Here is a 25414-nt window from a genome sequence, read left to right as displayed (position 1 = left end):
CAGTAGTTGCGAAGTTTAGTCATGATGATTTTTTTTGGCCAGTCCTGGTTTTGGTCCTGTCTTGGCTGACCCTGAGGCTCACAGTTCCTTGACATGCCCAGAGGTTTCTCTTGTGCCGGTGTGCCCAGATGTTCTTTGTGTGCCAGAATGCCCAAGTGTGTCTAAGGTGTTAGCGTGCTCTGATGCTTCCTTAGTGGGAACACGTTCTGATATTGCCAGTCTGCCTGCATGCCCAGAGATGGTTCTGGTCCCTGAAAGCTCTGATATTGATGTTTGTCCTTGTGGCCCTGACTCGGGAATTGCCCTAGGTTCCATAGGGGTTCTTGATGGTTCTCCATGTGAGCCTAAGGGGCGTTCTGACCTATGGGGATCTCTTTGGAGCTTCAAGGTGTTCTGGGAGGTCTCTGAGAAAACTTGTCCTGGTGCCTTGGACTGGTTCAACAGTGGGTTTTGTGTTGGTAAAGACAGTACCGGTGGGCATTGCAAAGGCTTTGGCGTTTCTGAACGGTTCCTGGAAGGCGGTGGGTATCGCTCAGGGAGTTTCGGAGGGCTTTCTTCTGGAAATCATGGTTCTGATGGGTGTCACACTGGGGCTTGTAGTACTGATGGGCATGGTTCTGTAGGTTCTGGTTCTGATGGGTCCAGTCTTGTGGGGACTGATTCTGGAATTCGGTCTTGCCGGGCTGTCCCGGTCATCATGAATTATCAGTCAGACTGTTTTGTTGGGAATTTCAGTTTTGAAAAGCGTCTGGAATCCGCTTTTAAAGGCGGGGGTACTGTAATGATCGCTGCTGCAGCAGCTATTACTGGAAGTAGTAGTGCTGCAGCTCAGGCAGTTCTGATCTATTTCCATGCAAACTGCATAGCTTTGTCTGTCTTTCCCTGCTGTCAGCTTGTGACTGATTATCATTCACCTGTGTGGGAATCTGCATGTCTGCTCCCATTGGATGACCTCAGTATAAAGATCTGCTTCCTGCAGGGTTTCCTTGGGTTTTCATAGCTTCAGCTTAAGCCTGCCTTGCTGTCGCTTTAGCCCCCGATCGTGTTTCTTGTTATAAAGATACTTTGCTGGTCTTTGCATCATATATTGGTTCATTGCCAATATATATGCATACCAGCACGTTTATTATTTTCCTTGTATTTGTGTTACGTGATACATCAGTGTCGCTGATGTATACGTACACGAACTGTTTATATCCTGTGTGCAGTTAGTCAGCTTTCCAGCACGTTTTGGTAGGTTGCGCGTACCGTGACCACCCGTGCTGAGGTAGTTACCCTGCTCCTGGTTCTGTTTGTGGATTGCGTTCATCTCTGCGAAGAGATAACGGATCCTTCTGAATCCTGTCCTGTTACCGTTTGTGGATTGCGTTCATCTCTGCGAAGAGATAACGAATCCTTCTGAATCCTGTTCTGTTACTGTTTGTGGATTGCGTTCATCTCTGCGAAGAGATAACGAATCCTTCTGAATCCTGTTCTGTTACCGTTTGTGGATTGCGTTCATCTCTGCGAAGAGATAGCGAATCCTTCTGAGTCCTGTTCCCTGTGTTACTCCATTCCTAGTCAGCGTTCCTGCTTATGTCATATATCGGTTCATTGCCGATATATACATATGTTAGTCAGAAGTTACAAATAGTTTCATTGATAGCTGTAATTGTAATACGCTAGGAAAACATACTTATTGTATATTTATCTGTGTTACGTTCACCTATCTTAATCCTGCTATTTTCTGACTATCCTGTCCTGTCTTTGTGAGGCACGCCATCGCCGCATCGCATTGGCTGCCTCATTCCCGTCTGTCTGGTTTTGGACGCTTGCTGTCGCTAAGTAGCCGCTAGCTAGCAAGCGTTCATTCTGTCTACCTGTCCTGATCTCCTCAGTTCTGGTTTATGCGCTCAGCGCTACTTTGCGCTGAGACGTTATAACGAAAGCATTGTTTGTGGCTGTCAGATCTGCACCGGCTCTGTGCGCCACAATCTCCTATTGGAGTCAGTCCTCCCCTCCACTATACTAGGGATAGCCTGTTTCCTGGTGCTAGTGTGTGTACCTCCTCCACGCCAGCTCATGCGTTGCATGCTGACTGTGGAGAATACACCACCAAGCCTTACAGTGGTTGGAAACTTCCTGGTTATAATCAGAGACCATTACCATGTTTACTGCACTTTTTCTTATGTTTTGCCTGTCTGCAAACATCTACAAGTTGCATTGCAATATGCATCCTCCCAATGTACCACACTCCATATTCATTTCACCTGCTCTGCTTTCCTCACCTTACTCAGCGTCTCATGAGCTGTTAGCTCTCCTGAAATCTCTCTCTCCCTCCAGCAGCTCAAAAACCTCACAAACATTTAAATCCCATTCACATTTGCTTACTCTCTCCCTCCTACTCTTACTTGCAGCTGGTGATATATCACCCAATCCTGGGCCACAGCCTGCTGCCAGACAAGCATCCCCTGCTGACCTGCTTCATACACTTCACGGCCCTCTGTCCACAAATAACCTCAACACTCATCCTCGCTCCAACCTTATTTCCATCCATCCCACCCACAAACACATACTCCCCCTACCCTGCGGTCTCTGGAATGCCAGATCCGTCCGCAACAAACTTACAGCAGTCCACGACCTCTTCCTCTCCAAATCCCTCACCATCCTCGCACTCACTGAGACATGGCTCACCCCCTCTGACTCTGCCACAGAGGCTAACCTCTCCTACGGGGGGCTTCACCTCAGTCACACCCCCAGACCAGACAACAGGACCGGGGGAGGGGTGGGTCTGCTCCTCTCCCCATCCTGCACCTTCCGTGTCCTCACCCCACCTACCTCTCTACAATTCACATCATTTGAGGCCCACACCATCCGCCTCTACCACCCCCTCCCTGCCATTGTTGCAGTCTTATACCGCCCTCCGGGCTCCACCTCACAATTTCTCAATGACCTTGCCTCCTGGCTCCCTCACATCCGCTCCTCTGACCTCCCCACCATCATCCTTGGGGATTTCAATATTCCCATCGATGAAGCCCAGAGCTCCGCTGTGACCCGGCTACTCACCATTGCCAACTCACTTGGACTAGTACAACACGCCAACACCCCCACTCACACTGCAGGTCACACTCTCGACCTTATAGTCACTAAATCTACCACCATTGCAGACCTTGACATCGCACCCTTTCCACCCTCAGACCATCACCTTCTCACCTTCAACCTCCTCACAGAAGGCACCTCCAAATTAGCCATCCACCCACCTGGTCGATGGCAGCGAGACCTACGCAAGCTCAACCCTAGTGTCCTTGCTGACCCCCTCCATGCCCTCTCCTCCACTCTCCCTACCCTAACCTGTCCTAATCTTGCTGCAGCTCAGTATCGCCAAACTCTCTCATCAGCCCTAGAGAAAGCTGCTCCACCAATATTTCGCCGCAACCGACCCCTAACCCCCAGCCCTGACGCACTACCCATACTCGCATCCTCCAGAGGAAAACACGCGCCACTGAACGGAAATGGAGAAAAACTAGACTTAACCAGGATTTCCTACAGTACAAGACCAACCTGCTGCAGTTCCACACTGCCCTTGCTCATGCGAAGCAGGAATACTTTACCAAGCTCATCGGAGCACAAGCTTCCAACCCCCAGCGTCTTTTTGCCACCTTCAACTCCCTGCTTAAACCCACCCCCCACCCTCAGTTTCCTCCCTCTCTGCCACAGATTTAGCCACCCACTTCACCAACAAAATTGTCTCCATCCGCCAGGAAATATCCAATCTCCAATCTTCACCTATCACCCCCTCCCAACCAGCTCCTCCTCCACCCTATCCTCCCCTCACATCCTTCACTCCTACTACCACCGAGGAAGTCAACCACCTACTGCAGACTTCCCATACCACTACTTCCCCCCTTGACCCCATCTCTTCTGATTTACTCCAGCCTTACTTCACGGAATTGGCCCCAGTCCTCACTACCCTGTTCAACCTCTCCCTATCCACAGGCACCTTCCCCTTCAAGCAGGCCACTGTACTACCCCTGCTCAAGAAACCCTCACTCGACCCCTCGCTACCCTCCAACTACCGTCCTATCTCCCTCCTCCCCTTTGCCTCAAAACTCCTTGAGCGTCTGGTTCACAAACTCCTGACCCAGTACCTCAATGCCAACTCACTGCTAGACCCACTCCAATCTGGATTTCGGCCTGCCCACTCAACCGAAACTGCTCTCACCAAAGTGGTCAACTGTAACTATGGACCATGCCTTGTAAGGGTTTTTTCGCCTTCCTCTGGATCAACAGGGATATGTGAGGGAGCAGGCTGGTGTTGTACTTTATACTGGTTGAACTCGATGGACGTATGTCTTTTTTCGACCAAAATAACTATGTAACTATGTAACGACCTTGCCTTAGCTAAAGCTGAAGGTAAATACTCCATTCTCCTCCTCCTTGACCTGTCAGCAGCTTTTGACACAGTAGATCATCCCCTACTCCTCCAGTCCCTCCAGTCCTTGGGCATTCACAATCTCGCCCTGTCCTGGCTTTCATCCTACCTCTTCAACCGATCCTTCAATGAGTCCTCGTCCATCCCCAACCACCTTTCGGTGGGAGCCCCTTAAGGTTCGGTCCTTGGCCCCCTACTGTTCACCCTATACACATCCTCCATTGGCAAGGTTATCTCCTCCATGGGTTTTAACTCTCATCTGTATGGAGATGACACGCAGATCTACCTCCACACCCCTGACATATCCACCACTACCATGGACAAGGTCTCCTCCTGCCTATCAGCCATCTCCTCCTGGATGTCCGCTAGATTCCTGAAACTAAATCTAGACAAAACGGAATTTATGATCTTCCCACCCTGGCCATCCAGAACCTCCCAGATGTGAATGTCACTGTTAACCACACTACCATTCGCCCTACCTCTCAAGCCCGCTGTCTGGGTGTCACCCTGGACTCCGCACTCTCCTTCACTTCCCACATCCAAAACCTTACAAAGTCCTGCAACTTCCACCTTCGTAACATCTGTAAGATTCGCCCTTTGCTGACCTCTGCCACCACCAAACTCCTCATCCATGCCCTCATAATTTCCCGCCTTGACTACTGCAATGCCCTGCTGTCTGGTCTCCCTATGACCCGAACAGCCCCACTGCAGTCCATCATGAATGCGGCAGCCAGAATTATCCACTGCTCCCATCGCTCCACCTGGCAGATCCCCTCCTAGAATCCCTCCACTGGCTTCCTATCCAGTCCAGAATCAGATTCAAGATACTGTGTCTGACCTACAAATCTGTCCACAAAACCTGTCCAACCTACATTTCCGATCTTACTCAGAGGTACACACCTAGCCGCTCACTCCGCTCTTCCAATGAACTGCGCCTAACCGCCCCCCCGCATCACCCAGTCCCATGCACGCCTCCAGGACTTCTCAAGAGCTTCTCCAACACTATGGAACTCCCTACATTCACCCATTAGGGCAGCCCCCTCCTTCAACATCTTCAAGAAAGCCCTCAAAACTCACCTTTTCACTCTGGCCTACTACCCCTCACAAGTGCTCTAAACCTATAGTTGAACTCTGGTCCCCTACCATTCGTGTCCTTACCTCTCCCTCTAGATTGTAAGCCTTTGGGCAGGGTCCTCCTCCTTTTGTGTCCTACCTGATCTTGCACCTCCATTACTGTGAACCCATGCTATGCATTTGAGTGAACCTAACTTGCCTAATCTCCATGCTCCCCTCCAGTGACTGACTAAGCATTACCTTGTACTCATACTGTGCTGTGTGATCTTGTTTTCTTGTATTCCTGTATTGTCATATTGCTGTATGTCACCCCTAAATATTGTCTGTAACCTAAATTAATGTCCAGCGCTGCGTAATATGTTGGCGCTTTATAAATACAATAAATGAATAAATAAATGTAATCAAACTAAAGATGAACTAAAATGTTAAGTGGTATATGCCTAAGTGCTACAATACTTTTTCCATACACTGTAGCTCCTGGAAACATCTATTCTCCCCACCTAGCAACCAAATACGTTTTAAACCTTTCCTGTTACTAGGACAGTTTAGAATATATTATGGGTACACATTTTTATTGTGTATTAGCTTTCTGGTAAGCAATCAGGGTCAGAGAGAGCCCAGAAACAGAAACTCTTACCTCCTCAAAGATGAGGAATAACAATGAGATGTCAAAAAGCTGCTCCAATTGCAATTGCACAAAAGCAGCAATAACCTAGACAATCTCATTGGTAAGATCAAGACCATGTGTATTAAACTGTTTTTTTTTTCAATTGAAAAAGTATTTTCTTGCTTGCTGGTAGTTTAAAAGGTATCTTATTTACAATGTGTGAAAATATCACCTAGGAGAAAACTCAAGAGAAAAAGTTAATTGCATATGGGCCCATGTATTTAACTGCAACCCTCATATTCCAAGTATCCAATTTTTGAGCGCAAGATTCAATATTGGAGAAATCCAGCAGAAAGGGAATGAACAAACAGCTCTACTACCGTAAGCTTTTACCTTTGCTGGACTATAATTTTGAGACCCAGAAGTTATGGTAATATGAAAGACTAAATGTAATACATCTTTGAGTAAAAGACTGAGAACATCCAAGATTCTTTAAAGGATTATCGAGGTGACATGATGCGATAGACATGTATTTGTACAGTGCCAAGAACACAAATATATATGATATGTTCCTTTCTCTGTATAAGGGCTGGTGCACACCGAGCGGCTTTTTGGGCGTTTTCAGATCCGCTTGCGGCTGCGGATCTGCTTGGTCAATGTATCTCAATGGGGTGGTGCACACCAGAGCGGCAGGCGTTTTGCAGAAACGAAAAATGCCTGGGTGAGGCATTTTTTGGATTTCGGATGCGTTTCTGCCTCAATGTTAAGTATAGGAAAAACGCAAACCGCTCTGAAAAACGGCACTTCAGAGCGGTTTTGCAGGCGTTTTTGTTACAGAAGCTGTTCAGTAACAGCTTTACTGTAACAATATATGAAATCTACTATACTGAAAACCGCAGCAGCAATCCGCAAAACGCTAGCAAAACGCCTCATAAAAATAAAAAAAAGCGTTTAAAAATCTGCTAGCATTTTGCGGATCTGCTAGCAGGTTTTGGTGTGCACCAGCCCTAAAAGTGTTAAACACCAGGTACACAAGTGACAGTCTCTGTCCAGTCAGGACCTGTTTCATATATAGTTGGGAGTAGCGTCTTTTTACACAAAGGGAAAAAGAAAAAACCTTATGATCCTTTTATGGGGTAATCCACTTTCCCCTATTAACACGTTACATATGTAGAAAGGACCCAATCGGTAAAAAATTCGGGCTAGAGCTTTTCAATGCAAAAATATCAAAACTTTATTAACGCAGACATAAAAAGAATAAAAATTCTCTGTTGGAGGTTCCTTGTGAATATATCCAATACAAAAATACAGTACAGACATCAGCTTAATCGTAGACTTAGTGCAAATTTTGAGAGAGGCAACGGCACGCTCGTTTCGGGCACAAAGGGCCCTTCATCAGGCCAGGTTGCAGAAAGCACTGTCTACAAAAAAAGCATATGAATAAATGTATATTAGTAACAATAAAATGTATAGGAAAAGTATAACCAGCACCTCACAGAGAAAAGGCCCCAAGGGTGAAAAATGATGACGCCATGTGGGCACCAGGTCTCATATCGACAGACCTCCACACTCGTCAGTGGGAAAGAAGAAAGGGCCCTTTGTGCCCGAAACGAGCGTGTCGTTGCCTCTCTCAAAATTTGCACTAAGTCTACGATTAAGCTGATGTCTGTACTGTATTTTTGTATTGGATATATTCACAAGGAACCTCCAACAGAGAATTTTTATTCTTTTTATGTCTGCGTTAATAAAGTTTTGATATTTTTGCATTGAAAAGCTCTAGCCCGAATTTTTTACCAGTCAGGACCTGGTCAGACAATAATGTATCCCTCACTGATAAAAAATGCAGTCATAAAACACTTTCCAGGCAGAAAATGGCAGGACTGAGATAAAAAGAGTTTTAGTTCTGGCATACTTCACTGAATTTGTCAGTCTGAATTGAGCAGAGACAATGAAACAGTAAAACTTAAAAAGTAGATTCAAATATAAAATAAATACAGTATGTAAGATATCTAAAAAAAAGTCATTTTTATGGGAAGGAGAATAGATATGATTATTTTTCTCATCAGTTTATTTTCACCTCGTTTTTCGTTTAAAGGAAAAGCTTCCTAAGGTAAGCACAGAGTATGTTCATGCTAGGTCGACATACCTCTGTGCATTGTCTATTCCTCTCTTCACTTTCCCTTTCCTGTAATAACTCCTTGAAAAATGTAACTTTTAGCTAAAGTCAAATGTTCAGACAAGAAGGGGCAGGCTTGTTGAGATGTTTCCTGCTATCAGACTTTCATTTACTCCTTAAAGTGAACCTCCGGACTAAAAATCTACTCAGCAGAACTGGTGTTTCTTTAACAGTTTCACAGCATCAGAACTTTGTTTTTCTTACCAAAGCATCATTGTTAGCTGCATTTTTAGCTAAGCTCCACCCATCAAAGAAAACTGCCAGGGCTTTTTTTTCCCTGATGCTGTGCAAAGCATGATGGGATTTCCTATGTTGTTATTCACCTTGCCTAGCAATTGGGAGGGGTGATCCGCACACAGGACAGTTGGAACTGTGTCTCATGCTCCCTGTCACCTCCTTTCAACCAAAAAGATGGCTGCGCTCATGAAATCAAACATTTGCCTGTTCTTTTAAAACAGGGTGATAAGAGATTATATTGATCCACTGCGCGCTTCCATGACCAAAAAATAAACACGAGTGGACACTCATTTTTCACCTGCACGCTGGATGTGTGATGTTATATAACTGCAGCAGTAGTAAAAGCAAAATTACACTATATACGATTTATTTTTAGGTTATGGAAGCGCGCAGTGGATCATTTTGAATTTGTGGTTGTATCCAGAGGATTTCTACACAGCGCACTGACATACGGCTTGTTGAAAAGAAAGTACACTTTGGATTTGGGTCTATGATTGATTTTAGGTGTATGATTAGACTCTAAGGAAATTTATCGGGTGGCGCAGCAATCTCTTTTTCCTTAAGAGATTATATTACCTATCTATTTTAATTAACATAAGTAATGTAACTTAAAGGGACTCCGAGCAGTGCAGAAACTATGGAAAGATGCATATCATTTTAAAGCTCTCTTTCTCCTCTTTCCAATGATATATAAACCACCACCCTACGTCTTTTAGTTTTCGTTATTTTCGCGATTGAAATTGCCGCGGCCGCGATTTTGATCGCGAAAATAGAGAAAACTAAAAGGCGTAGGGCAACGATTTAGGTGTCGTCAGAAAGAGGAGAAAGAGAGCTTTAAAATGATATCCATCAAGCCATAGTTATATTGTATTACACAGGACGACACTTTCCCCAGTGTCAGAAGCTCCATTCTGCTGAATGCAGCTGCTGACTTTGACAAAAAGTCGCCCTGTGTAATACAATATAACTATGGAAAGATGGATATCATTTTAAAGCTCTCTTTCTCCTCTTTCTGACGACACCTAAATCGTTGCCCTACGCCTTTTAGTTTTCTCTATTTTCGCGATCGAAATCGCGGCCGCGGCAATTTCAATCGCGAAAATAGCGAAAAACTAAAAGGCGTAGGGTGGCGGTTTATATATCATTGGAAAGAGGAGAAAGAGAGCTTTAAAATGATATGCATCTTTCCATAGTTTCTGCACTGCTCGGAGTCCCTTTAATGACAGTATGTTTGTTTAGGCTGAAGTTCCTTTTTAAAGTGGGATTGTCCTCATAAAAATCAAATTTCAACAGCAACTGGTCTGAGTGTATTAAGTGATAACAGGGCTGCCATCAGAAATGTCTGGGCCCCATACTGGAAAAAAAAACTACTGGGTGCCCCTCACCCTCTATTTTTGAGGGAAACCTCCCATATTTAAGGAGATTGCCAGATCAGCAAATCACTGTGACTCCTGTAATCCTATGGGATCACTCTCACTGCAGTGCTTGAGCAGTGCTATCAGTTTGAAATAATCACAAATGTGCTGTATGCAGCATTTTCTCAGTGGTTGCAATGTGATTCTCATTCACTGAAATGAGAATGGCAAAGCACAAGCATGGCAAAATCATAAAAAAATCGGAATGAAAATCATCCGGCCGAGGCAAACACAGCCACAATCACTGACAGCCTGTACATTTTGTGACAGAATTGCAGCTAGGGTCCATGTTTATGGCATCATTCGCTGGGCCCCAGACTCACTCGAGCCCCATACTGCAGTCCCACCTGTAAAGCCCTGAAGGCAGCCCTGAGTGATAAAGATGCTAATCCTGCATTCAAAACTTTCAAAACTTTTTCTGCTGTTATGGTTTTGAGTTATCACATACCTTAGGAGCACTGGCCCTTTAATTGCCAATACTATCGGCTGGCAAAACAATTGCATGCTGGGGGGTCTTTTTATCTATAGTATATTCCTCCCCTTCCCTTTATTTTCCTCCCCTTCTAATGACATAAGACAGTGCACTTCCTAGTATAGACCTAAGTGGGAGTGTCTGAAGATTCTGGGAGGAGGGCGGGAAAAAAATACACAATTAGCAAGAGGAGAAAAAACGAGTGAGGGAGGAAATGATGTCAGGATTAGCTTCATTCCAAGGTAACCAAGATGGAAACTGTCTAGAATAGGATTCTCAGCTTTTCCTTTATAAAATTCACAGGAATCATAACGTGGACAGTGCAATACATCAGTTATTTAAGTAAAACTAGTATTTATCTATTTACATATGTGTTTTTTATTTCTAGATTAGCATGGGTGTCACTTGTTCTTTAAGGGAATAAATTCTGGTGGGGAAGAGTAGGGAATGTAGTGATGATAGGAGGGAACATCATGGCAAGCCTGCCTTTTCCTGTTGGAAAATTTTACTTTAGCAAAAAGGAAACATTTTTAAGGAGTGATTACGGGGACCAGAGGGAGAGAGGAGAGGCAAAAACAATGCACAGAGGTATGTGGATCCAGCATGAATATACCTCTGTGCTTACCTTAGGTAGCATTGCTTCAGGTCAGGTGTGCTTTAACTTTTCTGAGCTATCTTCTTTCCAGGCTCGTAATCAGAAGATCTGCTTTGTAGGACCTCTTTTAAGACTAACTATTGACATACTATTTCTCCCTCCAAAGTTCCAGTTTTTGATATATTTTCTTTATCATTGCTAGCTTCTGAGCTTCTGGTACAACTGTGCCAATAGAGATGCTTGGACCCACTGATAAACTGCCTACTGAGACTATCATTACATTTCTTGTCTGTCTCCATAATCTGCTGTCACAGTGTGTGCATGTCACACCTTGAAATAAGAGCTTTTTTAGATCCCCCATGTCTCCAGTTTATAAACAATTGGAAATGACTTTTTGTAAGCCACTTATTTCATGTAATATCTGGCCTCTGGATAGCAGTCTAGATAAGATTAGCTCTGGATAAGATGGACCCTCTGGATAACTGACTGGCAGATAGGATGAAGCTGGAAAATGAACTGTTTCCTTCTCCTCACTTTTCTGCACTAACCCTGTTGATGACTTGTTCTTTATATGCTTTATATACACCTACACTTAGCTGGTCACACACAAATCTGTTTGACTGAATCTGCTGGTCATCTGCCCCCAACATATCCCTCTGATTCATTTATTTATAATGATAAGATTTGTCTCTGCCTGAACTATTCTGCATTGACATAGTGACATCATCCTTATTCTGAAGATGGCGATATCCATGACAGTGCCACTCTATGCCTTCTATTTACTTTTTATTGCTACTTTATTACCATGTTATTCTAGCATTATTGCTTTCTTATCACTTCTTAAAGCCATTCTAATGGTTTAATGTGGCTTTTTTCCAATTCAGCTATTTACAGTGATAATTTTGTTCTTTGTTGCAGAAATCACATTTAGTGTGTTTTTCAAAAATACCATAATAAATGCCAACAATATTATTCTGGTTTATCTGTTAATTCAGCTAAGTCTACTGTTATGCCTGTGAATCTGCCTCCTCATACCATCAAACTTATAGAAGCAAATGTTGATTTTGTTTTGCAAAAGCACAGGTTTAAATACTTGGGCGTTTACTTGACTCCCTCTTTTCATCAGTTATTTGATGCTAATTATCCTCCCTTGTTTAGTCATATTACATTTATACTTAAGAGTTGGGCTCCTTTTAAAACTTCTTGGTTGGGTCGGGCAATAGCCTGCAAAATGATACTATTGCCTAAGTTGCTTTACGTGTTCAGAATGCTCCCGATATCCTTAACTAAAAAGAATTTGATTTCTATGCAGGCATTGTTTAATAAATATATTTGGGATAAAAAAAACCTAGGGTTCGTGCTTCGGTTCTATATAGACACCACAATCAAGGTGGGATTGGGCTCCCCTCTCTGTGGCATTATTGTCTGCTAGACTTGGGCAGGTTTTGGACTGGGGACTGATATCCTTTGGTCCTTCCTGGTGGGAGTTTGAACATAAGTCGATTCAACCTTTTCAACTTCCCCACTTTATTTTTAATGTATCACCTACAATGGTCAAGCAGATTTCTACATTGAACCCGGTAGTAGCTCATCTATTGCAGTTTTGGACTCGGATTTCTTCTAAATTTTACCTTATTGAGCTTCTTCTCCAAAACTTTCCTTTATGAGTAATACTAGATTTACTTCAGCCCTTTCTAATCCTGGGGACTTTAGTTGGTGGGAAGACCGAGGGTTAGTAACAGCACATAGGTTTTGGTTGGGAGGCAGATTTATTTCATTTCAACAGCTTCATTTTGGTAGGGACGCTCCTTGGGAAGAAGCTTTCCACTATATTCAGATCCATCATTTTTTGTTATCCCAGTTCCTCACTTATTCCCCTTCTGATCCTCCTACTTTTGAAAATATGTATATTATAGGTAAGAGGCAACCAGGCATCATCTTGGCTCTTTATCGTCTCTTATTGCATACATATTCTGATGATATTACTCCTTATATGAGAGCATGGGAAAGTGATCTCCAGACTCAGATTAGTCCTTCTCAATGGTCCTCTTGTTGGTCTAATGTAGCCTCTGTCACTAACTCTAATATTTTAAAAGACACTGCCGTGAAATTAATGTTGAGGTAGTATGACAGTCCGACCCGCATGGACAAAATTTTCCCTACTAGCTCCCCTGATTGTTTTCGTGGGTGTGGTAACCTGGGTTCTCTTTTCCATATTTTTTGGACCTGTCCTGCAACTGTAAAGTTTTGGGAGGATTGGCAGCAGCTATTTTTTGAAGTTTGTGGATTTCATATTACTATATCTCCCTTACAGGGCCTACTTTATTTCAATAATCCTTTAGCTCCCAAATCATTTTTTACATTTTATAAGTATATGTTACTGGCAGCACACTGGTATATTGCTCTCAAATGGAGCTCTCCATCCTTGGATTTGCAATTAGTAAAGGATAGATTAGATGTAATTATGTTAACTGACAGGCTACACTTTTGGAGCATTGAAAATCTGGATAAATGTAATTGCATTTGGGAAAAATGGATGGAATACAGGGGCCTCAACTGATCTTGCCATTGTTTTTGTGGTTGTCTATCACTTGCATTGCAGTACCCTTTCCTTTGTGATTTTATAGTCGGTTCACTTATTGTATCTGACTCATTGAACTCTGTACTCACCTTTCCTTATCTGCGCTATTTGATTGTAGTTTGTACGTTTTTATTGTTTTTTCAATAAACACCCTTGAATAATAAAAACAAAAAATAAATAAATGCCAACAATAATGTATCTTTATCGCAGCAAAGTGCAGCAAGTGGTTTCTATTCGATTTTGTAGCTTTATAAAGAGGATCCTAAAAGTCAGTAAACTTGTCCTCACTATATTCTGATATGACCTAGGTGGAGGATGCTATCAGGGATGTGTTTAGGCATAGGCAAACCAGGCAAACGCCTGGGTTGATACCTGAAGGAGGGGGACACCACACAGCTTTCCTTAGTATTCTTATCCACTTATTTGAGTTGCTTTAAAGGACAACTGTTACGAGTGATATGGAAGCTGCCATATGTATTTACTTTTAAGCAATACCAGTTGCCTGGCTATCATCTGCCTCTAATACTTTCAGTCATAGACTCTGAACAAGCATGCAGCAGATCAGGGGCTTGATTCACAAAGAGGTGCTAACCTAAAGACTTTTGGGCGTGATAAGCATTGCACTAAGTAGGTTAGCACCGCTTTGAGGGAAAAACTCGCAAAGTTTTGCGTGCGCAAAGTGTGGTGCGCACGAAACGTCACATAGGGTTTAATGGCGTTGCGTGTGTAAGCTTTGCACGCGTAAAAGTTTACGCACGTAAAACTTTATGCGCAAAACTTTGTGCGCGAGTTTATTTTATCACGCCTAAACTCAGTTTAGGCGTGATAATGGGCTTTTCACCAGCGTGCTAACAGTTAGCACGGCTTTGTGAATCAAGCCCCAGGTGTTTCTGACGTTGTCAGATCTGAAAGATTAGCTGCATCCTTGTTTCTGGTGTTATTCAGACACTACTGCTGCCAAATAGATCAGTAGGACAGCCAGGCAAATGGTATTGTTTAAAAGGAAATAAATATGGCAGCCTCCATATTCTCTTCACTTCAGTTGTCCTTTAACCTCCTTGCCGGTTATCCCAAACACAGTTCGGGGTAACCTGCGCAGGAGGATTTCTCAGGCCCCGCTGGGCCGATTTGCATAATTTTTTTTTCCTACACGCAGCTAGCACTTTGCTAGCTGCGTGTAGTACGCGATCGCCGCCGCTCGCCGCCGATTCGCCACTACCCGCCGCGCCGAGCCGCCCCCCCCCCCCCCCACCCCAGACCCCTGCGCAGCCTGGCCAATCAGTGCCGGGCAGCGCTAAGGGGCGGATCGGGATTCCCTCTGACGTCACGACGTCCATGACGTCGGTGACGTCATCCCGCCCGGTCGCCATGGCGACCGGGGAAGCCCTGCATACTCTGATCGCCGAAGGCGATCGGAGTGGGTGGGGGGATGCCGCCGCTCAGCGGCTATCATGTAGCGAGCCCTGGGCTCGCTACATGATTTTAAAAAAATAAATTTTAAAAAAGTGCAGCGCTGCCTCCTTGCTGGATTTTTTATAACAGCAAGGAGGTTAAGAAAGGACTTTATGGATCTGAAAATTCACCTCTTCAGTCAAGCATACTCTCCTACCTAGGACACCGCCCACTAACCCTTTCTACCACTCCACACACAGCTTCCTTTACCTACTGTACTACACCTTAAACGTTTAGACTCTAAGGCCTTTTGGCCGGGGCTCTTCCCTTTTGTCTCACAATGCTGTGTAATGGGTGTACATACCCCTCACCTCTGTGTAAAATGTTATCAATTTGTTCACTGTTTTAGCTGTTATACCCTCTTGTCTTGTATCAAATGTGTGTATTGTATACCTTGTATTGTTATACCCTGTATTCTATTGTACAGCGCTGCGGAAGATGCTGGTGCTATATAAATCAATAATAATAATACATTTTAACACCTAAATGGACACTGCTGAATAGCAAAACAAAGGAGACATAAATAGCACAACAGTGATACAACAGGTGTTAGTAATCTGCTAATTCAGCTGTAATTGTTTTATAATTGGACTGTATTGATTGCTTAAAATCTTCGGGATTTTTTAGGACAATATTCCAAACTGTAAAGAGCCAGGTTATACATAAACAGTATTGTTTATAGTGGCTACACGTCACTCAGAACAATTATAGGAAGTATTTGTTATCTGGTTTTAGTACGTTTGGGCCAAAGAGGGTCCTGGTAATAATTCTTATATCCGTCACTGACTTGTTTTGAGGAACTTGAAGTATATAGAAAGGATTTTTGAAAAAAAAAAACAAAAAAAACAAAAAAAAAAAAAAACTCGTACAAAAATCTTCAAAGTACAAAGTTTTTTCTTTTCCTCATTGACACTTTCCTTTCCTGACAAGTGTCGAAGACCATGTATATGGCCTTCAGTGTGGACACTGTGTCTTTTTATCACCCTTTTTATCTTTTTTCCTCTGTGAGGTGGTGGAAATTGATTTACACAGTGACATTACTCATATGTAACTGTTATGTGTTTTTTTCTATAGACAAAACTTTCTGCAACTCGGCCTGATGAAGGGTCCTGCTGGGCCCGAAACGAGCGTGTCGTTGCCTCTTGTTATATTTGCATTAAGTTTATGAGTGAAGTATATGTCTGTGCTACACATTTTGCATTTTGAAGTACCTGCAAGGAATTTCTCACAGAGAATTTTAATGGAACTTTTTTGGAAATTTGTGTCAATAAAGTCTTTTGATATTTTTGTACTTTGAAGATTTTTGTACGAGTTTTTTTTTTCAAAAATCCTTTCTATATACTTCAAGCTTATGGAGGGGTGAAGTGGACGACCCCAAAAAGGACTTACGGTTTTTTGCTTTTTTTTCCTTTTGTAAAAAGCTCAATACTCCCAATTATATTTAAACTTGTTTTGAGGAACAACATAATTTCTGTATGTAATCTATTAGTTTGTTATTACAAATAACGTAGGCTATAATTTATTTATAAGAGGAAAGGGAGGCAGTGGGTGCCTTGCCTGGGGCACCAAAATGGCCAGAAACTGCACTGGTTGCTATATATTGCCAAATAATACCAGACATTTAAAAAACTATACAAACTTGTAAGACCACATGTCCTCATCTGTCTCTAATTTTAGTAAGTGAGCACCATTGTAAAGATCTTGGCACTAGCAATAGGGGATGCAAAGATAGCGCACACACTGGGCCCATCAAGTGCCCTCCTTTAACTGCAATATTAGCTTTTCATTGGTTCTATGCTGGTAATGATCACTTCTGTATGCGCTTTGAATGCTGGTAATCATTTGCAAACTTCTCCTCCTGCTCACAACTCTCTGTCACTGCCGCTGTTTTTGGAAGATTTTGGTGCTCCATATCCATTACTTTACAGGGGCCCAATGTAAAACTTGCACTGGGGACCCTAACTACACCACTTCTCAGGGGCATTGGTTTTGGCACCAGAGTTCTCAGTGCATTGTGCCAGTAAAAGCAAGGCAACCCCAACCGAACATGAAAATACTACACCCCTCCTGTGACGGATCGCTGCATAGACAGACAGCTGTTTGACCATTTCTTGAGTCTGAAGGTGGCAGGTCTCTGGAAAAGAGACCTGTCTTTCCATTGCAAGTTTCTGGTCTGTTTTGCTGCTGAGGAATTTGCATACATTAGTTATGCAAATCCCCTATCTGCCTCCTTTGATGACTGGCACTATAAGAGCCTTTTGCTCCCAGAATGCTTTGCTGGTCATTTCCCCTTCATGGTTTGTTTGAAACACTCCTGGAGTGTCAGCCATTGTTGATCTGTTAAAGTTTACCTTAGGATAATTCTTGGAACTGTACTAGGCAGTTTCCTAGTGCAGTTAGATTGCATATCTGTTTTGTCTGTCTGTTGCGATTGTCCTGTCCCAGCGGTGGTCGACAGGAAATCGTTCTGTTTGTCTGGGTGCTAACCGGAGCAGCGGTTGCTACTGGTAGCCCCTTCTGATCTGTCTTGCTTAGATCGCACTAGCCCTTAGCGGTAGTGGCAGTGGATCTATCTGATCTGTATTCTGGAGTGTAAGCTGGAGCAGCGGTTGCTACTGGCTACCTCATCTGATCTGTCTTGTCTGGATCGCACTGGCCTCTGCTGCTAGCGCTGTGGATCCTTCTGTTCTGTCCTGCCTGGATCGCACTAGCTTCTAGCGCTAGCGCTGTGGATCCTTCTGATCTGTCTTGCCGGGATCGCACTAGCCTCTAGCGGTAGTGGCTGTGGATCCCTCTACCTTATTCCTGTTTCTCGTTTGTCTGTCTTGTCTGTTACGAACGCTTGCTGTAGGCTCGGTGAGGTAACCGTTAAGCAAGCGTTCACGTTCTGTTTCGTGTTTATGTGTCGTTGGTTAGTCAGGGTGGCGTGCTTGTCTCTGTTGCGCTTAACGTGCGGAGACGCCGTAAACGCGTTCGCTGTTGCGATTAAGTGCGGTGTTCGCGTTTAGTTAGCGTTTGTTGTTTTCCGTATCTTCTTTGTTATTTTCTGTGCCTTTGCTATTCTCGTGTCCTGTCTTGCTCTGTCTGGTGTCTCTTGGCAATCGCCATTCTCGGCGATTGCGTTCTTGCTTTTTATTCTGCTGATGTGTGTTCTCCGTCGCCGGGTGGCGACTAGATTGGAGAACACACATTCATCTCTGTCTCTGTGCTCTGCCTCTTAGAGGGCTGTTTAGCCCTGCCTTGTCTTGGGTCTGTGCGATTCCCATCTGGCATCTGTGGCTGTGCTCGCCTGCACTCCACAGCGCCACCTGCCGGTGGGAATTTCCCTCTGCTGGGGCTGTGCACCTAGCCTGGGTCTTCCCTAAATTATACGCTGGTGGAGGGTTTTCATTGTGTCGGTGCGTGTCTTGTGCGCCGGCCACGAAAACGACTCCGCCAATGTCACAGAATGACCAGCCGTACCGTAATTCCCAGGGCAGAGGGAATGCTCGATTTGTTTTCGAGTTCGGCTCCTGAGGCAATGGCATATGTGGATCCTATCATAGGTAGGATCGCACACTATATAAAAGTGGTTAAAAAAAAAAAATCGATGCTCGTTCCAGATCTCCATCCATATGGAGATTATCTGGATACTGGCCTGTTTGAACCTCCATTTGCCTCATGGGAGATTGGGGCCTTGATGGAGGAATTTGACTTCAATTGGAAAGCCTTTTGCGATTTTTATATCGCAAAAAGCGTGGATGTCTTGATTGATTGTCTCGACTCTATAGACCTCTTGATTGATTCTGATGAATGGGACGAGTGTGTGGTGGATCCGGTGATGTATGTTTGGCAGACGATCTTGGATGAGTTGCACACACACCAACCCATTCATCCAAATAAAGAGACACTGTCGTCACATGCTTATTCCAGTATGAATCTTGAGAAATTCTCTTCTGATCGTGTGGAGTCTGAATCTGTTTGCGAGTCTGATCCTGAAGAAAGTATTGACTCTCCACCCTGTACACTGAGGTCTCACTTCACAGGACAACGTTATTCATGTTCTGAGTGTGGGGACTCTTTTGTACCTGAACTACCGCCTGTAGCTTATGGGAGATCATGGGAGATCTCGCACCGGTGAGAAGTTGTACTTGTGTGATATATGTGAGGAAGAACTTCTCAGTCATGGGAAGTCTCACACTGATGAGACAATACTACCCTGTTTTAAATCTGCCTGCAGTGAAACGGAGCTTAAAAAGTCGGAGCTAGTTTCACTAGATATTCCTAGATATCCTTGTCTTGCCGATGAAATTCAGTCTCAGTTTATGGTGGAACCATTCCTGGGACATCTGCCTTGCCTGCAGGAGGTATTTAATGTTCAGCCCTGTAATTTTTATTTTATTTTTATTTATTTGTTGTATTTATAAAGCGCCAACATATTACGCAGCGCTGTAATATGGATAGTTCAGAATCCTTCGTAGAAAACTTGGGAAATGACACTTCAGAGTTCTTGTTGGATGTTGGGGAGGTTTCCAAGTCCCTCCCAAAGGGTGCAGAACTTCTTGGAGATGCCTCCTGCCCCCTAGATCTGTCTGAGGTTATGCCCACTTCAGTAGGCATTGCTGCTTTGCTGACTACCTTTGCAGCTCTTGTGGAGCTTCACTCATATGTAGTCAATGAAGAATTTTTGTTACATGATATCACAGTTACTGAAATTTCTGCGTTTAATTTTGAGTCTTCTGTTGAAAGACCAGTACCGGTGACCTCTGCTCGTGATGATTTTCTGCCCGGTCCTGGTTTTGGTCTTGTCGTGTCGGACTCTGAGGGTGGCAGTTCCCCGACATGTCCTGAGGTTTCTCCTGTGCTGGAGTACCCCGATGTGCTCTGTGACCCAGAAAGCCCAAGTGTGCCTCAGTTACCAGCATGCTCAGATGCTTCCTTGGTGGAGACATGTTCTGATATTGCCTGCCTGCTTGCACGCCCAGAAGTAGTCCCTGAAAGTCCTGATCTTGATGGGTGTCCTGGTAATTCTGAATCCAGAATAATCATAGGCTCCATAGGGGTTCTTGGTAGTTCTCCATGTGGGCCTGGTGAGCGTTCTGGCCTCTTGGGATCTCTGCGGAGCTTCAAAGGGTTCTGGGAGATTCCGGGAGAAATTTTGCTTGGTATCCTGGATAGGATCAACAGTGGTTTTGTGTTGAAAGGGACAATTCGAACAGGTATTGTGGCAGATTTGGTATTTTCGGACGCTCCCTGGAAGGTGGTGGGTATTGTCTGGAGGGTGTCGATGGCTACTTCTCTGGCATTCACAGTCCTGATGGGTGTTACACTAGGACTTGTAGTACTGACGGGCATGTTTCGGTGGCTTCTGCTTCTGATGAGGTGGACTGACTCTGGAATTGGGCCTTGTCGGGCTGTCCCGACCTTCATGAGTCTTCAGTTACAGTTCTTTGCTAATACCAGTTTTGAGAGACGTCTGGAATCCGTCCCTGGGGGGGGGGGGGGTACTGTGACGATCCGCTGCATAGACAGACAGCTGTTTGACCATTTCTTGAGTTTGAAGGTGGCAGGTCTCTGGAAAAGAGACCTGTCTTTCCATTGCAAGTTTCTGGTCTGTTTTGCTGCTGAGGAATTTGCATACATTAGTTATGCAAATCCCCTACCTGCCTCCTTTGATGACTGGCACTATAAGAACCTTCTGCAACCAGAATGCTTTGCTGATCATTTCCCCTTCATGGTTTGTTTGAAACACTCCTGGAGCGTCAGCCATTGTTGATCTGTTAAAGTTTACCTTAGGGTAATTCTTGGAACTGTACTAGGCAGTTTCCTAGTGCAGTTAGATTGCATATCTGTTTTGTCTGTCTGTTGCGATTGTCCTGTCCCAGCGGCGGTCGACAGGAAATCGTTCTGTTTGTCTGGGTGCTAACCGGAGCAGCGGTTGCTACTGGTAGCCCCTTCTGATCTGTCTTGCTTAGAAGCACTAGCCTTTAGCGGTAGTGGCAGTGGATCCTTCTGATCTGTATTCTGGAGTGTAAGCTGGAGCAGCGGTTGCTACTGGCTACCTCATCTGATCTGTCTTGTCTGGATCGCACTAGCCTCTGGCGCTAGCGCTGTGGATCCTTCTGATCTGTCTTGTCTGGATCGCACTAGCCTTGCGCTAGCGCTGTGGATCCTTCTGATCTGTCTTGTCTGGATCGCACTGGCCTCTGCTGCTAGCGCTGTGGATCCTTCTGTTCTGTCCTGCCTGGATCGCACTAGCTTCTAGCGCTAGCGCTGTGGATCCTTCTGATCTGTCTTGCCGGGATCGCACTAGCCTCTAGCGGTAGTGGCTGTGGATCCCTCTACCTTATTCCTGTTTCTCGTTTGTCTGTCTTGTCTGTTACGAACGCTTGCTGTAGGCTCGGTGAGGTAACCGTTAAGCAAGCGTTCACGTTCTGTTTCGTGTTTATGTGTTGTTGGTTAGTCAGGGTGGCGTGCTTGTCTCTGTTGCGCTTAACGTGCGGAGATCGCGCCTTAAACGCGTTCGCTGTTGCGATTGAGTGCGGTGTTCGCGTTTAGTTAGCGTTTGTTGTTTTCCGTATCTTCTTTGTTATTTTCTGTGCCTTTGCTATTCTTGTGTCCTGTCTTGCTCTGTCTGGTGTCTCTTGGCAATCGCCATTCTCGGCGATTGCGTTCTTGCTTTTTGTTCTGCTGATGTGTGTTCTCCGTCGCCGGGAGCGACTAGATTGGAGAACACACATTCATCTCTGTCTCTGTGCTCTGCCTCTTAGAGGGCTGTTTAGCCCTGCCTTGTCTGTGCGATTTCCATCTGGCATCTGTGGCTGTACTCGCCTGCACTCCACAGCGCCACCTGCCGGTGGGAATTTCCCTCTGCTGGGGCTGTGCACCTAGCCTGGGTCTTCCCTAAATTATACGCTGGTGGAGGGTTTTCGTTGTGTCGGTGCGCGTCTTGTGCGCCGACCACGAAAACGACTCCGCCAACGTCACACCTCCATAACCTAGCCAAACACTCTCCAAAATGAAATTCTATTTTCACCCATAAACAAACAATAACTTCCCCCCAACATGCTATTGCTTCAACTGCTAATAGAAACTATGTCTGCTTTCAAAACCTATCTATAAACCCCCTAACATAAGTTACTATTCCACCTCCATATGGCGCTGTAACTAAATTTACTTTATTGAACTTTATTTTTTTGATGTAGTGGGTGTCTTCTACTTTCTAACCCTCTAAAATAGGTAGGGGGTCGTAAATGGACCCAAGGACCTAACTTGGAAAACTCACACGTCCTCCACTCAGAGGAAAGCCCAGCAGAGGCTATTCTTCCTACGTCAACTGAAGAAGTTCGGGATGGCCCGGGAGCTCCTGACGAGCTTCTACACTGCCACAATTGAATCTGTCCTCTGCTCCTCCATCCTCGTCTGGTACGCCAGCTCCTCCGCCAGCGATAGGCACAAACTACAGAGGGTCATAAGATCAGCAGAGAGAATCATCGGGAAATCACTCCCCTCTCTAGACCAACTCTACAACTCCAGACTTTGCTCCAGAGCTCTGAGGATCGTAAATGACCCATCTCACCCAGGCTTCCGCTTCTTCCAGCGGCTCCCCTTGGGCCGGAGATTCCGGTCCATCTACACCAAGACTGCAAGACACAGGAATAGCTTCTTTCCCTCAGCTGTAAACTCTTTAAACTCTATGAAACTCTCTAACCTGCCCCATCCAAGTAGCATTCGGTAGCACATGACTGCACTGCCGCACATCGTACACTTTACATATTTGAGCTCAAACTTGTGTCAGCGTTTATGGTTAATTCGCTGTATCTGTACTGTTTCACTGTATTGTTTTTGTACTGTATTGTATTGTATTGTATATCTTATTCCACACCTAGCCCTGTACATGCCAAAACCAATTCCGGGTATGACCTAGTCGTGCTTGGCGAAATAAATGATTCTGATTCTGATTCTGAAATGGCTTCTTTATCCCCTTTACGTTTACTACTTTAAGGACCCATTAAAATTTAAGGGTTTCCCAGATTCAACTATAAGGGCTTTTCACACTGAAAATTTCCGTGATCGCTCCCAAAGCGCTGCATGCAGCATTTCTGAAATTGCAAACGCTGCAGTGTGAATGCTCCCACAAGGAGCCAGTGGACTAGCGATTTGCTGATTGCCAGTGATTTGCAAATGCAGCCCAACACTACAGAATCACCCATAATGTGAAACAGCCCTAAGTCCCTCACATACCAATAACTCTAGCTTCTCCTAGGCATCAGAGATGGGGATGAGTCCTGTGTTCTTAACATGGGACAGCGATGCTTTGAAAAGGTGTGATTTTCTCCTCCGTTTCTTATAGAGTACCACCCAAAATTAATAAGCATGAGGGCCAGAATTGTTCAGGGCTCAACAGCTGCACCTTACAATATCAGCATATATAGGGGGGTAAGGGGTTAAGAAGGCTTAGGCATTTTCTTGTTGCAACTTTTGGCACACAGTGAATGTCCTTATTTATGCACAGTGTTTCAGAAAAATGTTTGATGGGCATTGCACTACACTGCCACATCTTTTATTAATGTCATAGGCCTCCTGTACAGCAGTGTAATACCAGGTGAGAAATTGACACTTTTCCCTTGTCATTAAATGGAACCAATTGCAGCTCGTTATGGGCAGAGAGCCATGGCAGTCCATGGTTCCCAGCATGTGACAACTGCTCAAGCAGGATGAGATAGCATCCTGCCCTGTCATCACAAACACTGTACTTGACTAAGAAGAAGGATTGCAGTTTCTAATCTTTTGGTTTAAAAAGTACTTATTTTATATGTAAACCCTTTAATGGGAAGCTCTATTACCCCCCTGCATGGATGAATAGAGCTCTAAAACTCCACAGCCATCTTTATCCAGAGTTTTTTGAAGCTCTTTGGCCACAGAGCAGGAACACTTTAGAAAACAAAATGCCCAGTTGGCTTTGCCAAAAGGGAGGTGTAATTTCAGAGTTCTAAAAAGTTACGGGTGGCGGATGAGTTACTGCTGCTGACACCTGCCAATCCCTGCAGGAGGGAGATAGAGCTTTCCATTAAAGGGTTTACACATTACAGCAAAGTCCCCAGTATACGGCACAGGTAGTTATTGCCTGATGCCGGATTCACGTGCTTGCCAGTTGCTTAAACCGGCACTAAAATAACAGTAACCTCCCTCTGGATCCTCTGGGCATTGTCTACTATGCATCCGGCAGCTCCCAGGGGCTCTACTGCATCATCCATGTACAGCTCCCACCACATCGGGTCAGGTGACACACCAAGAACTGTGCATAAACACCGAAAAGCCACTGGGAGTTGCAGTATGCATAGAAGATGATGCCTGGAGGATCAGTAAGTTATTTCTGCTCTACAAACTGCAAAATGTCCACCTCTGTTATCCTCTCAAGCTTGCCGATTAGTTGAGACTTCTGGATACCCGAGTTTTACATAACGGGGACTTTGCTGTATTAAATAAGTACTCTTTAATGAATCAGACCCATAAGAAATGACAACCTCACAGATGTTTTACCATTTCTCCAGGCTACTGAAAGTATTTTCATTCTTGTTTGTGTTTCCATTAGAAAGGTATCAGCTCAGTTACAGTGACCAACTGGCAGGAAGTGGGGGGAAATATGCCCAAATGCAACACAGCCAGCAGTTCTAACCCATTCCCAGTCTACTGAACACTGAAATAAAAGGTTTTGGCTAGAGTTCCACTTTAACCAATCTTCACATAGTTACATTTCTTATCTGATATCAAAAGCCAAGTGAGCAGGTGGCTTATCAGCCTCATAAAATTGTGAGTGCAAAAACGTAATGGGTCCAGCAAATACAGAGACTGCAGAAGCAATATCAGTGAGGCCAGGATGTATTGCTTATTATTTGCTGTCATAGCAATAAAAGAATGGAATTTTAATCGGAGTGTTTTAACTTGTTGGGTTTAAGGTACAATAGCGTACAATTCTCATTCTTTCTAGACACAGAGTCTGTAACGTTTCCCTGCTATTCATTCTTAGCATCCTTCTATATTTCAGTGTAATGCCTTCATTAGGCTTGCCTTGGATAATACAGAATAGTCAAGAATGCTAGCAAGATCCAGATATAGGAGATTCTCAGTTCACACTAGAGCTGTATAAAGAGAGGCGTTTGTAGCAACCACATTTCCAATGAATTAAACAATTTTTTCCATTTAAAAAATTATGGTAAAGTCAACAGTTGTATTCTAAAGACACTGGTAAAAAGAGTGGCACTCTTCCAAAGCAGGGATAAGGGTGCCCAAGCCTCAAAAGATCGCACCTCTGGATCAGATCAATGTAGAAAACGCATGGGAGGCTGGCACTTCCAAACGTGAAAAAAGCTCTTTTATTGAAACATTAAAAAGTGGTGATACAGTATCACCAC

The 25414-nt window shown here is 44.3% G+C and overlaps 1 protein-coding gene across 3 annotated transcripts in view; it reads right to left on the bottom strand.

Annotated features, from left to right (window-relative positions):
• Positions 1-25414, bottom strand: part of C2CD4C (C2 calcium dependent domain containing 4C) — an 82522-nt gene that overhangs the window by 15849 nt on the left and 41259 nt on the right. Inside the window, exon 2 of one of the 3 annotated variants that reach the window (XM_068271247.1) lies at positions 13658-13720. The exons of the other annotated variants lie outside the window; for them this stretch is intronic. The gene's annotated coding sequence lies outside the window, so the exon portion shown is untranslated. The remainder of the gene's footprint in view (positions 1-13657; positions 13721-25414) is intronic. 3 annotated transcript variants of the gene reach the window in all.

The sequence above is a fragment of the Hyperolius riggenbachi genome, chromosome 1 (assembly GCF_040937935.1).
Source record: "Hyperolius riggenbachi isolate aHypRig1 chromosome 1, aHypRig1.pri, whole genome shotgun sequence".
In the NCBI taxonomy this organism is placed as follows: Eukaryota; Metazoa; Chordata; class Amphibia; order Anura; family Hyperoliidae; genus Hyperolius; species Hyperolius riggenbachi.
This window is presented reverse-complemented; position numbering and strand designations above follow the sequence as displayed.